Raw genomic sequence first — 15,419 nt, 5'->3', positions numbered from 1 at the left:
ACTAACGTGCCACGTTTTGGCTTTTGGCTTGCTTTCTGCTTCTCCTGGGGTTCCCCAAGGACGCATATGCGTGGAGGCGCCCGCATGTTCCCACTTTCTCCCCAGCTAAAACTTTCTGACATTCTTTTTCTACTTCTTGCTGAAAATAACAGGAGACAGCCAAACGCCGAGCCCAGAGGGTTTGGGGGTCAAACTCTCCTGTGGCTAGAAGGCCCTGGTGTGGAGAAAGCCCTTAACAAAAGAAATACTCTTTTGAGATCAAAGCTGCCCGTTTTTCTCCCGCAGCGGAACACCAAATGCGAGCGCCAAGCGCACACCTGCTCCGCTTCCCCGCCCCGCCGCCCCCCCCCCCCCCCCCCCCGGCTCGCGGAGGGGGTTCTGCCCCCACGGCCCTGGCCCGGGCCCCGGATGGGTCCCCCTGTCGCCTGTGCACCCGAACTCCACCTCCAGGCGCCTGGCGAGAAATCTCGCTAAAGAGAAACCGCGGGCAGCCGTGTGCGCACGCCCAGGGTTTAGGGTAAGAATGCTTTTTCACAACTTTCTGGTCCCGGTTTCTTCTTGTGCGTGACCCTGTGTCTGAGCCCTATGGACAGGGACGCGCCGGCCAGAGAGCACACGCTTCGCTTTCTCTTCCCATGAACTTGACAATCTCTTCTTTGGAAAACGCGTTTCTCCTTCGGCAAGCTCGGACGCCGGGGTGAAGCGCTGGACCAGGGGTGGAATCCGCTCTGAATTAAGCCTGCTGTCTCTTAAAACACGCCTGGACTAGAAACGTGCTCCAAGATGCAGTCGCCCAGGAGGAAGAGGGAACACCCGACGTAGTTGTAAAAAAAAAAAAAAAAAAAAAAAAAACAAGTTTAGGCCATGGGGCCCGCACTCCCCACCGGGTTTTCGGAGCCAGGGGCCCGCCCCCGCCTCCGCCTCCGCCCCCGCCCCCAGTGCCAGCCCTGGGGAAAATGAGAGGCCAAGCGAGTACTCCTGTAAGGGGACTAGGTTCCAGCACCCCAGGCCCTCAGAAGGCTCTTGGCACCTTTGCGGGGCCGCCCCAGCTTTGAGGAAGGACAGCGTCACGCACAGGGGTTAGCTTGGCAGGAATGAGTTTGGTTACCCCCACTAGCAAAGTCCGAGAAGGCAGGATTGGGCAGCTGTCGCTTGAGTTGTCCCAGCTGACTCAGGACTGAGTTCGCGCTTTGTTTTCTCCCCCAGAGTGCTTAGTGGAATGCGCAATGTGGGGTTTTCGGCCAAGCCGGCACTCCTTCCCTGTGTCCAAACTGCTCCTGGGATTCTAAATTCCACAGAACAGACTTTCCCCTTTGACCTGATTTGCCTGCAGACAAAATCATGATAATAGAACCCTCTATTCTTGCAGGGCTCTGGCACCCCAAGTGGGCCTGCGGACTGAAACCACACCTCACTTTATAAGCTTTGTTGTCCTGGACGCTCTGGGTCTGGGCTCCTAGTGCGCACGGTCAGAATGGAGCCAGCGTGGACTCTGGCGGCTGCAGCTGTGGCCCCTGAGACGCACAAGGGCACCATCGGCCTGAAGACGTCAGGCTAACTTTGCACAACCGTGGGTCTTCACTCCAACCTCGGGAATATCACGTTCCAGATTCCGGGACTCATGCCCCGGGAAATAGCCGCAGCACCTAGTGCCTAGGCCCGGTGGGAGTGGTCTCGGCTAGCACTGGACATTCCTCTGAAGAGCAGACACAAGCCCCTTCTCTGGGGGAAGGACCTAGAAGTAAAGAAAGAGCCCAGTCCCGCAAGGAGATCGGGATCCCAGCTTGGGCTCCCTCCAGACAGGTGTAACTTGGAGCTATAACACACCATGTCTCCTTAGGCAGCTTAGCCTTTCTGATTAGGAAATTCCTATCTTTAAAGTAATTATAATAGGGGCACCTGGGTGGCTTGGTTGGTTAAGCCTCCCACTCTTGATTTCGGCTTAGGTCGTGATCTCAAGGTCATGGGATAGAGCCTGGCACTGGGCTCAAGGTTCCATGCAAAGTCAGCATAAGATTCTCTCTCTCCCTCCCTATCCCGCTCTCTCTCAAATAAATAAATAAATAAAATATTTTTAAAAAATTATTATTATTATAAAACCTTCTATTCTTGCCAGGTGCGTCTCAGGATTCAGTGAAAGGATGTATATCAGAGACACCTCACCCGGTCCTTTCCTCGTCCCACCCTGGCCTGAGGCAAATTCCAGTAACATAGCGTGTTTTTTTTAAGGACTAAAACAGGTATCTAACCCAAGGCTTGCAACTTTTTATGAACCCTTTGGTAAAGCCTGGACAGGTTTCATAATAAGAGCGTTTAGCTCTTTGCTGATCTAAGTGTTTGCCTACATTCTTTCATTTACTCTTTAAGGTGACCCAACGCTGGCGCTATTTTTGTCCCACTTTTGTAATTGAGGAAGCTAAAGCCCAGAGAGAGTGGTTAACCTGTCCAAGCTAATGAATGGAGGGGATTCAAATCCAGATTTGTCTGACTTCACAACACCGGCTGTCATCTGATGCCACAGAAGACATATTCTTGAAAGAAAAAGAGAAAACCCATTGCAAAATATAGATCAGGCGGTCCTAAACTGGGCTTCCTAAAAGCAGAACCCTGGATGAGAATTCGGGGCAACCCGTTTATTATAGAAGTGCTCCAGAAGAAACTAGCAAGGGAAGGAGAAAACCCAACCAAAGCTCTGATCCTGGCCCGGTCTCAGCTGCAGCCTGACCCCCTTCATGAGCCTCCAGAGCCTGCGGTCCACCCTGACTTCACCCCAACCAAGTGCAGGCGAGGATGCTGGCTTTCATACTCATACACCCTTCAAACCCTGGATCGGGGCTGCCTGGTGGGAAGGTGGGGAACATAGCCTCCCCCTTCCTCCTGTTCCCACCCTGAGTCAGCAAAGCAGCTCCAGGAACCTGAGGTCAGTCTCTCAAAGATACGTCCCAATCACAGGCCTGGGCAGGAAACCCATGTTAAGTGGACACACAGACATACAAGGAGGTCAAAGGGGTCTGGGAACATGCCACCCATACCCACTGTACTAGGCATCAATGGTACCACTTAGGTCAATCTTGACCCAAATCAGAATACTCACTCATTAATACTCAGACCTACTTAGTTCTACCTCAGGATCTTTGTACCTGACATTTTCTCTTCCTGGAGAGCTCTTCCCAATGACCATTGTATGGTTATGTCCTTCCTGTTATTCTAATGTTGACTTCAATATATTTTTTTAGAAAAACCTTTCACTGCTCTGGTCTATTCCAATTATTCAGTCATTATCCTATATTGTTCATAGAATTTACTGCCACCCAAAATTTCCAGTTTAGTATTTGTCTTTATTAGAGTATAAATTCCTTGAGGGTAAGAATGTTGCTATTTTGTTCACTGCTCTATCCCCATTGTCACACAGGCTGTTTGGCCCACAGTAGGAGTTCCTAAATATTAGCCAAATGAATAAACTCAGAAGAATCTCACTTTTGAGTTAGGTTCTTGCCCTCCCCGTATTTCACTCACCTTCTGCCTCACAGAAATGGTTGAGGGGTCAGTTAGGACAGATCTCCAAAAATTGTTTTAGGAAGACTTAAAATATAGATTTTGAAAATAGGGGGAAATGTGAATATGTACTTCATACCAAGTTGTGACCCCCTAAAAATATGAAAAGTATGCAACTTCCTTAGACATTGGAAAAATACAAATTAAAACACAGTGCCATTACAACTGGACACTCCCTGAAAGGCTAACATGAAAATTAGGGATATTAACAAGGATGTGGAACCACCAGAATGCTCCCACATCAGTGCTTCTCAGACTAAAAGGTGAAGGACAAGTGTTCTTTTTTTTTGGGGGGGGGGGGTTGGTTGTTGTTGGTTTCTGTTTTTTCATTGTTTTTTTTTAAATTTTTTATTTTTTTAATTGTGTTAGTTTAGTCATCATACAGTGCATCATTAGTTTTTGATGTGGTGTTCCAAGATTCATTGTTTACATATAACACCCAGTGCCCCATGCAATTTGTGTTTTTTTTTCTTTTTTTTAGATATCCCATGCAATGCACACCAAGACATGTCCCACTGAGCGTGACTAGCGAGGAGCTCCCGCCACTGTGTGCCATCGTGCAAGTGTAACATATGAATTGTCTATGCAGCAACCTGTCACACAAGGCTGTTGACCATGTTTTTGTATGTCACAGGAATGTCACATTTCTTTAAACCTTCCTGAATGGTTCCTCACTCTCAGTTTCTAACCTTACTTCTTTGCAGACTAGTAGCAAATAGCTCACAGCCCACACTTCAAGGGACATGTCTGTATCTCAATGGTGGAGGCATAAACTGGTATAATCATTTTGACCGTATTTACTGAAGTCGAATGTATACATACATATGACCGAGGAATTTCATTGCAAGGTATAACTTAAAGATGTATACACTGCACCAAATGAAATACACAAGAATGTTTATAGTAGAACTATTTATAAGAACTCCCCAAACCAGAAATAACCCCACATGAGCAGAAAAGAATATAATAAATCAATATCCCTCATGAATGTAAAGATAAAGATCCTTAAAAAAAAAAAAGCAAATATAGTATTATACCATGACTAGGTGGGGCTCTTTCTGGAAATGCAAGATTGGTTTAATATTTGAAAATCAATATAACTCACTAAGTTAACAAAATAAAGCATTTGCAAAATTCAAAATCAATTTGTGATGACAACCTTCAGCAATCTAAAAATAGAATGGTTTTGACTTGATTTAATTCTTCAATTTTATACAAGAATATGTATGAATTTGATGCAGGGAATGTATGAAAACTTAAAACGAACATCATACTTAATGGTGAAAAATTGAACACTCTACTTCCATTTTCATCACTTCCTTTCAGCAATATACTGGTGGTCTTAGCTATTGCCAATAAGGAAGATTTTAAAAAATAAAGACATATGGATTAGAAAGAAAGATGTAAAATCGCCTTTATTAGCAGCTGATATGGTTATTTACACGGAAAATCCTGAAAAATCTACAAAACAACTTCAAGAACTAAGTAGTAAATTTAGAAAGGCCTCCGAGTATCACGTCAGTATACAAAAGTCAGTTACACATCTGTATATCAGCAGCAAACAATTAGAAAACAAAATTGTATAATTCCCTTATAATAGCACCAAAACCCATAAAATATCTAGGAATAAATTTAACAAAAAACACATGAGCTCTCTACAAGAACAGCCCTGAGAGAAAGAAGAGCAAAACAAATGGAGAGATATACCATGTTCATGGGTTGGGGGATTCAATATTGTTAATATGCCAATTCTCCCCCAAATTGGTCTATTGAGTCTATGTCATTCGAATCAAAATCCCAGAGGATTATTTTGTTGAAATTGGCAAGTTAATTTTTAAATTTTTATGGAAATTCCACAGACTTCAAAATAGCTCAATCTGTCCCAGAATGGAAGAATGTTGGAGGACTCACTTTGTGATTTCATGACTTACTATAAAGCCATGGCAAGAATTGGCATGATAGGCACATAGAGCAAGGGAATAAGATAGAGAGTCCAAAAATAGACTTGCATGCACAGGCAATTGCTGTTCGACAAAGGCACCATAGCAATTAGCAAAATTTCAGAACGATTATATTACTACTATCATAGTGGAATTAGTAAAATAATTGTTGTTATAGGGGTGGGGATTAACAGAAAGGGAATTTTCTGGGATGATGGCAATGTTCTATATATTCATTGGGTCAGTGGTTACATTGGGCATATATATTTATCATGTCTTATCACCTGTATGCTTAAGATCTGTGCTTTTCCTGAAATTTTCCTCAATTTTTAAAAAGGTTGCCCAATGTAACCATGAAGTGACACCATTTATTTAAAGTTTCAAGGCATTCACAGAAAAGTACACATTATTTATAGAACTATGCAAAAAGCCTACCTAGAAGTAAGAAAGGCTATATGCCAACTTGGAGACAATGGTTACCTCGGAGGAGGGAGACAGAGAAAGGGAATGGAGTGTATACACAGGAGTATCTGAGATTTCTACAGCATTTTTATTTCTTTAGGCAAAATATTCACATTCATTGGATGTTATTGGTTGAGTGCACAGGTATACTTTACATTACTTGCTGTTCTCTGTGTTTGAAATTTTTCATTTTAGCTTTTAAATTTTAAGAAAACGGGAAAAAACTTGAAAGTTCTGAGTGAAGACTGGCTTTCTCTCCACTTCGTTGTGAAGTTTGACACAGAGAAGAATGTTTTCTGATCTCTGAGTGAGTCCAGGAAACTTCTGCCAGGAGAGCATATCAAAGCATGGAGCTCCTAATGAGATACCAGGCATGTCAGGTCAAACCTAAGTCTCATTTTTCTGAAACTTTGGCAACATTCTAAAGTACTGTGATTTCACACTCCTCAAACTTCAATATATAGATTTTAGCTTCAAAGCCTAAAAATGATTCAGCCCAAAAATATCTAACCTGAAGATAAAGAAGAAATATCTGAGTATAGCTAATAAAATTATTTCAGCTGATTTGAGTTTTGAGATTGCAAATTTCCTATATACGAAGAGTGACACATTTTCATTTCCACCTATGTTTGAAAATACCTCTAAAGACCTTAACACCATGGGATGTCAAAATAGCAAGGGAGACTTCCTTCCCATCTTCTTTCTTTCCTTCCTTCCTATTTTTATTTTTGTTTTTTAAAGACTTATTTATTTTAGAGAGAGAGCATGAGGGGAGGGGCAGAGGGAGAAGGAGAGACAGAATCTCAAGCAGACTCCCCACTGAGCACGGAGCCCCACGTGGGGCTCGATCCCAGGACTCTGAGATCATGACCTGAGCTGAAATCAAGAGTCAGACAAGAACAAAAACTTGTTTATTTCCCCGAACCATCTGAGAGTAAGTTATTGACATGATGTCTTATCATCCCCACAATACTTAACGTGTGCGACTCTCACAAACAGGGATATCCTCTTTCTTTACCTGAATGCAACCATCAAAATCAGGAAGTTAACACCCATACATTCCTACCTCCAAGTGCACAGATCCCATTCGAGTTTTGCCAATTATCCCAATAATACCTTTTGCAGAGAATCAGGTGTTGCATTTGAGCAGCTACCTCTCTTCCATTTAGTTCAGTCCTGCACACGTTCTGCACACAGACTTCGTTTGACAATTGTAACATGGAACTGCTTGAAAATAACAACCTGGTTATTTTACAGATTATCCTTCCATCTGAGTTTTATCTGATGGTTCCTTTTGATTAGGCTCAGGTTACAAGTTTTGGGTGAGAATTTCACAGAAGTGAAGGTGTGTTCTCATTGCAGCCCATGAAACGGTGAACAACATCAATTTGTTCCATTACAGATGGGGTTCACTCTGATCTCTTGATTCAGAACTGTCTGTCAGGCTTTTCCACTGTAGTTACTCTTTTCTATGTAATTCTGAGAGTAGATAGCTTGAATCTGTACAAATATGTCATTCTTCCTCAAACTTTCCATTTATTCATTTATTTATATGTATCTGTACAAACTCATAGTTTCCTGTCTTGGTGAGTTATAATCCATTACTCTTAGTATTTATTCTGCAGCTCAGAATTTTCCCTGATTTGGCCCATGGGAACTGGCATCTGTGTCCTTTTAATATACCTCCATCATTTTTTTGGAACTTCCTTTGTTTCCTGGCACGAGAAGATGACCCAGGTTCATCTTGCACTCTCCCTAACCCAGTTTGGAATCAGCCTTCCAAGGAGCCTTAGTAGACAGTGGTATTTAGAAGTCAAGATCTGGGTGCAAAATGTGCTCACAGCTAATGTGTATTCCAACTCCCTTCTCAATGACAGTCCTGGCTTCCATTATCCTTACGGTAATTCATTTGATTCCTCTCCTTGTTATTACTTTCCTGTTGCTGCTGTAACAAATCACCTTTTCTTACATTTTTGGACATCATTAGCTTAAAAGCATTGTTCCAGTGGAGATTCTTCCCTTCTGAAGCTTCAGAGAAGACACTTTCCTGCTTCTTCCAACTTCTAGAGGCCACCAGCAGGCCCTGACTTGGCCCATTCCCCACGTTACTCCAAATTTGTGTTCTGTCCTCACATCTCCTACTCCTGACTCTGATCTCCCGCCTCCCTTCTGTAAGGACCTGTGATGACATTGGACTTACCTGGATAATCCAGATAATCTCCCATCTCAAGATCCTTAGTCAATCACAACTTGCCATCCAGGTAATATTCATGGGTTTGGAGGAACCAAAAATGTGTTTGGGGATCAAAGATGTGGACATCTTTGGGAGAACTCGTCATCCTTCTTCCCCTTCTGTGAATGCCCTCCTCACTCCCTTTGGGCCTCAACACCCACTGCCGGACTGACCTGTGAGAGTGCCCTGCTTATCCTATCCTGAGTCTCCCTGGCTTCCCACTGTGGGAAGGACTTAATTGCTTTAGGACTGAATTGCTCAGAAAGAAAAGGGAAGAGACAGCTTTTCTAGATACACTTTTTCTAAAAATCATTAATAACAAATTCCCAGAGTTACTATTTAAAATTATATCAGCTTCTACAGAAACCCTGTATCAAAGAAGTGAGACAATGACACCCTTGCCCTTTTTTTTTCTTTTAATGTTAAGAAAGGTGGAGTTGGTGTTCTTTGTTGGTGATTGCCAGAAACCCAACTTGAACTAGTTTAGGAAAAAGAAAAAAAGAATTTATTGGCTCCTATAACCAAACCAAGGCAAAAAGGTACTGGGGCTGGCCTCACAGATGATGGTGGGTACGGGGGACTCCAGTGGCATCAGGTGCTTTCTCTCTGTCTGCCATCTCTGCATCCCTCTCAACTTGGATGCATTCTCTTTGGCTATAGTCAGACCTGGAGGCAGCTTTTGGTTTTGTAAGATATTTCCTTCATCATTGGCTGTGAAAAGAGACTTCTCTTTCCTACCGCCATTTTGAAAAGCACCATTTCTGACATAGATCAGGAGTCACTACTTAGATCAATCCCTGTGGCCAACAAGACAGATCAGTTACAAGTGCTCTATTTTGTACAATCAGAGCACATTGGAACAGGTTTGGGGGGTGGATATGACCAAGTCTTGAAAAGAGACCCAAACTCATGGAAGTACCTTCACCGCCATGCTTGGTAGAGTGAAAAGGCTCTGAATTGTTATAGAGGTTGTAAGACAGGTAGCTTACAAAAGACAGAAGCTTTGGGGAAGAAGCAAAACAGAAGGACCAGGTTCATATATTTGAAGAGCTTACATCATGTCAGGTGGCAGATGTGAGGTAAATCAGACCCAAAACCAGAGACAGATGGGGGCTCAGGGTGAGGAGGGGCTGTCTGACCATCCCAGGTGGTGGTAGGCACCTTGCTGTGGATGTCTCGCAAACTTGATAACCACTCAGTGGGGATGTGAGGATTGGGATACAATAGGGCTTTGAGAGTCCCTCTCCAACTTGACATTCAGTGAAACCCTGCTTTATGCTTACTGACTTACTGCCTCTCAGCAGCAAATTCACACTTTTTACTGTTCTGTAATGGGTATGAGCCCCTTAAATGTTTTTACTGTGTCCGTTGGCCTGATGTGGAGTTTTGTCAATGGCGGGGGCCACAGGGGCGTGGCTTCCTAATATGGGTTTGTGGGTTATGGAGTTCCCAATGGACATGGCAGAAAGCAATAGCCAGCAGCTTCCCACAACACCCAACATGGTTTTGTAGCGGAAACGCGGGCGGGTTTTTTTGTACAAAATCTGGGTTGCCTGTCATGAAACGTCTCCTCGAGAACAGCTCTCCCCATTGCGCTAGAGGACAGAGTTCTGATAAGTCCTGGCAGTGAGTCGCCATAGCAACATCTCAGGCATCCGGGAAGCCCCGACCATACCCTATGCTGTGAGGTCTGGGTCTCAGCAGAGGTCTGGGTCACCCCAGGGCTGCTCTTCTATCTGCCAGTCCTATCTTCCTGAGAGTTCTCTCTACTTCTTGCCGGCCATTCTCTCCCTACTTGAATATTCTGTGAGAGTTTAGAATGCTTTACTTTAAACCCTCTCCGTTCAGGCTACTGTGTGGTTTCTCTCCTGTTTGGACCCCAATGGAGGCACCTGCCTTGCTCCTCACGATGCTTTTCCTCTCCCTCCCATTCAGAGTGTATCACCCCCTCGTGGATCCAGGGACCCCTCCTGTAGATCTGTGGGCACAGGCCTTAATCATAAATCATATTATTTATATAGAATGTAAGGATTAATAACCCCTTGAGGGTAAGGGAATGTGTCTTAATCACTTATTTTCCCAGAAAGGGAGATGAAGCAGGTATCAGAATCACCTGGAAGCCTTTCCAAACTACGCTTTCCCACTGAAGAGGAGTCCAGCTCAGACTCCCAGCTGTGTCTTGGAGTTGCTCCTTAGGACGCTGTGTCCTGTCCCTCAGAAACAAAAACAGCTTGTGAGCTTTTGTCCTGGGCCCTGTCTAGCGACGGTGCGGAGAGCAAGCGTGCAGGAATTTTCGGAACAAAGACCTACACAAACGGAATAACAATTCGGGACAAATCTCCCACAGCGACTGCAACAAGTTGAGATGAAATAATTAAAATATCGCCAAACAGAACGTTTCTTTTTTTTTTTTTTCCCTGAAGGTCCTATTTTTCTGAGACCCCTTTCCACTCCCCTTACTGTTATAGATGCTTACAAACCAAACCACCTAACGCCAGAAGCCCAGTACTGGCTCATTCAAAACAGCTCTGAACACAGGCCTCTCGGGGTCCCCACGGTGCACAGCCAGTCCCTCAGGCCTCTGACCATCAGTGTCTCATGTGCTGCCCATGGACGAGGAGTTTCCTTATCCATCTCAGATTTTAACCAGGAGCTTCTCTATCTGTGCCTTAGTTCACTGGACGTGTGATTCTGTTCAGAGCAACTGGGTCATATTCCAGCTCAGCCAGTGTTGTTCTTGACTGAAAGCCTTCTGGAACCTGTCTTCTCTGTTCTGGCCTTCTTCATTGGCTTCTCCAGATCCTGGACTTTTCCACCTCTAGCAGAGCTCTCTTTAAAGGATCGCGATCATAAAATGTGCTAATGTCACTAGTGGCTATCTTTACATGGGGGAATACATGGGGTGTCAATGAGCTTCATTTGCCCTTTAGATCCACGCCCGGTCCTCCTCCACCTGCTCCCCACCCGGGAGGCTGAGCCAGCGGACACATCCACAGGCTCCAGGGCACCCTGGCCTCTGGTGGGACCAGGCAGCAGATAGCAGGGGACTGTCTCCCTGCTCTCCACCCTCATCCCGGTGTGCCTCGCTGAGCCACCAACTCCACGCAACCCTGTTTCTTCCTTAACGGTGGATCCGGGTGCTGTGGGACTGACACAACTTGGGTGGTTCTCTTTCAGAAAAAGAAAGCAAAATTATAAATAGAAAACACTTAGGCCACTGTCAACCCCCAAGTGCAGGGGAGGGGGGATGTGCCAAAGAGAACTTGAAGTCAGAATGGGAAGAGAAATGTGTTTACCCAGTGGCCATTAAAATGGGTTATTTCTAGGGGCGCCTGGGTGGCTCAATGGGTTAATGCCTCTGCCTTTGGCTCAGGTCATGATCTCAGGGTTCTGGGATCGAGTCCCGCATCGGGCTCTCTGCTCAGCGGGGAGCCTGCTTCCCCCTCTCTTCTCTGCCTGCCACTCTGCCTACTTGTGATCTCTCTCTCTCTGTCAAATAAGTAAATTTAAAAGAAAAAAATGGGTTATTTCTACAAATGTTCCAAACGATGGGATAATGGGAGCAACCAGGAGACTCTGTCCTCTTCTGTGGCCCAGGAAGGGGCCTGGGAATAGGCTGGTAAGAGGTGTCCCTGAGTGTGCCACGACCCCCTGCTTCCAGCCCCGGGGACTGCTTGGCACTGCACAGTCTGCGTCACCCACTGTCTTGCTATGTACGTGCTTTGTAGACACACACGATTCCAATTTCCCTATTCTGATAGTGTCATCACCGTCCATGTTTTCTAATTATTTCTTTCATTGGGATATGTTTCCTTAATTTTTTATTTAAAATAGATTTAATTCACATCTAGTGTATTATTAGTTTCAGGGGTAGAAACCAGGGATTCGTCAGTTGCATACGACACCCAGTACTCATTCCATCACATGCCCTCCTTAGTGCCCATCCCCCAGTTACCCCATCCCCCCACCCCCTCCCCAGCAACCCTCAGTTTTAAGAGTTGAGAATCTCTTATCTAATTTTTTGACAAGAGCAGACATTTACAGATTTTTTCCAAACACAGCGATCCCTCCACCACCAAAACAGACATTGCTTTGGGTCCCTGCAGCCCATAGCGATCACTACTCTCAAAGAATAAAACAGAGGAGGAAAAGCCTGGGAAAACACACCAAAACTCCCAAGGTGGTTTTCTTTGGGTGGTGGGGTCAATGTTGACATTCACTTACTTTTGATTTTACTAATTTCCTCAATTGTTCACCATGTAAAATACAAAGAAATGAACAAGACCAATGACAGGCAGGTGGGAAGAGATCCTGCCTCTTCCTGCCTCTGTCCCTCGCCACCACCTCCATGCACACCCGAGGGCAAGGTCAGAGTCACCTACTAGGAAGTGCTCCCTCCCTCCTCACATCTCCTCCCGGGGTTTCACTAAGCATATACAGGTCTTAGAAGATAATCACTACTTGCTCTGGGAAATCCCCCCTGTCTCCACCACAAAAATATAAATACTCTGAATCCGGGTAATGGGCAGGAAACCCAGCAGAAAGTCCCATCAGGGGAAGAGACCCATTTCAATTGGTAACATGGTGATAGAAAGAAGAGTTTGATAATAAGAATCAAGGCCGGGCTCCGAATACTGGTACCTGAGTCCCAAGGCAGGTGAGACCCATGGCCTCCAACCCACAACCTGGGACAGGACAGGCTGGTGCAGAGAAAGAGTGAGGACCGGCCTCCCTCTGGGCCTCAGCTACAAGAATCTGAGGACCCCAGGCCCAGGATCAGGCAGACGTAGGTCTTGGGGTTCCATACTCAAATACAAACCAGTGCTGGTAGATGCTGAAAATGAAGGCAAACAGCCCAGGGCACATTTTCCTGTTTGCAAATACTCCGTTTTGCCTCCTGGAAGCCATCATTCTGTGGATTAAGGTGGGGGAGGAAGAGCAGGTGACAGTCCCAACATAACCTGTCCTGATGTAGGGGGTCAGTTAGCACAGGCATTGGCGGGTACCTGGATCCCACTGTCCTACAGAGACAGGGTGCTTGGGGACATAAGCTCCCAAAACAGCACCTGAATGTCAGTCACAACAGTGTGCCAGCCACTGTGTGCCTCAGAGTTTCACGGGGAAATGTTTTCTGAGTTCCTCCTTGGGGGCCGAGGGGGCAGAAGCACATCTCCCATCCTGCAGCCACAAGGCTGGCCTCAGGAGCAGCCACCTTCAACTCAACGTCACCAGTGGGATCCCCAGACACCAGAGCAAGGGACTTCACCTGGCCGGGCAGGAAGGGCTCTGGAGTTTGAGGGGCGAAGGAGAAGCCGGGAGCTGGTCATGCAGCCCCCCATCGGCTTACCCAGTGTCCTCTGAGACCAGCTCTTAGGTGCGATGTGAAATGCAGTGGTGGGTGCCCCCACTCCCACCCCCGTAGCAAGAGAGAGATGGGGACAGGCCAGTGCACCGTGTGGGGGACCCCTGAGGATGGAGGAGGAGGAACACAAGGTACCAGGAGTCACCCTCCTGGCAGGTGCAGAGGACACGCAGAAGGGTGGCTGGGTAGGGACCCATAAAGAATTATGGGCAGCCTTATTGAGACCAACCAGAGACTGCAAAGCAGTCCAGGGACCAGCAAAGGTGAAAGCACCCCCTTTGCTCAGCCACCTCGGGCCTGAAGAGTAGGGACAAGGGTGAGAGAAGAGCCTGAGCCCAGCCGAGCTAGACCTGCAGGAGAAGCTTGCTCTATGGAAATTGTGGGCTCAGACAAAGCCCCATCAGACAGGGAGAGAGTGGGAGCAGAAGTGTTTTAACCTTTGGAAACACCTCAACTCAATCTTATTGGATAAGAGAAGAGCTTACCTCCTTTCATTTTATTTTATTTTATTTTATTTTATTTTATTTTATTTTATTTTAGATAGAGGGAATGAGAGAGAGCACAAGCATGCGGGCAGAGGGAGTGGGAGAAGGAGACTCCCCACTGAGCAGGGAGCCTGACGTGGGGCTGAATACCAGGACCCCAGGATCATGATCTGAGCTGAAGGCAGATGCTTAACTGACTGAGCCAGCCAGGGGTCCCCTCATTTTAGAGAAACAAAATTTATCATTCTGTCATGGGTTCTTAGTAACTCACTAAAGCAGTCTCAAATTCTCCCAAAGTTGAACGAAGATAACTAAGGTTCTATATTTAATTAAATGATGATAATGTTTAACTAAAAGCTGCTTAAGTTAAAGTTTTTAAGAGTAGCATAAATGTGTGGGCCCTTGTTGTTTGTTTAGGAAATATATCCCAGAATGATAAAATATGTCCTCTTTAGATACATGTAAATGAGCTTTTAATAAGCTACTTGGCAAGAAACTCATCCAGTAAGTATAAATTACAATTAAATAAATACTACACTGTGCTGATGGGAGTTTTTATTGGCTGTTACGTCAGAAAAAGCTGATGTCTGTGATTGTCTTCAATAATACTCCCTGATCTTCGCATTCTTGCATCACACAGGGCCCGCTTTCCAAGCTGAGCAATTGCTTCTGTCCAGAGGTTGGCAATGTCCACTCTCTGTCCTCTAGATGGATTGATTTGCTCATGAAGATGGGACAAAGGACAGAGCTGAGAGGTTAGATCAGAGTCCTCCACACACAATGCCACCCTCTCTGTTGGATGATTAAGAAAGATGGTGAAAGGGGCACCTGGTGGATGGCTCAGTCCGTTAAGCATCTGACTCTTGATTTCAGCTCAGGTCATGATCTCAGGGTTGTGCGATGGAGCCCCACATTGGACTTCCCACTGGGTGTGGAGCCTCCTTAAGATTCTCTCTCTCCCCTTCCCTCTGCCTCTCCCACCCATGTTCGTGTGCATGAGTGTATTCTGGCTATCTTAAAAAAAAAAAAAGAAAGAAAGAAAGAAAGAAAGAAAGAAAGAAAGAAAGAAAGAAAGGAAAGAAAAAATGGTGAAGAATCTCAGTCCTCGTTAGGGAGAAAAGGATAAAAATTCATAAAAACAGCCCAGACCTTATGCACATTTGTGGCCTAATTTCTCCCACTTTTGTGGTCCAAATATATCTTGACTGAGAATTTGGTAGGAAGTGGACTTTCCTGCAGTAGGCAGACTAAAGCAAACACAAATGCTTCCTGGAAGAATGCACTCTCAAGCCAGGCCTCAGATCTCCCTGAGATGAAGAGCACTGGTCTTGAGTTCACAAGCGAAATAAACCTAGGAGGGTGCCTGGGTTGCTCAGTCAGTT

Source organism: Enhydra lutris, unplaced genomic scaffold, assembly GCF_002288905.1.
Source record: "Enhydra lutris kenyoni isolate GAN:26980312 unplaced genomic scaffold, ASM228890v2 scaffoldscaffold1, whole genome shotgun sequence".
Taxonomy (NCBI): Eukaryota; Metazoa; Chordata; class Mammalia; order Carnivora; family Mustelidae; genus Enhydra; species Enhydra lutris.
This window is presented reverse-complemented; position numbering follows the sequence as displayed.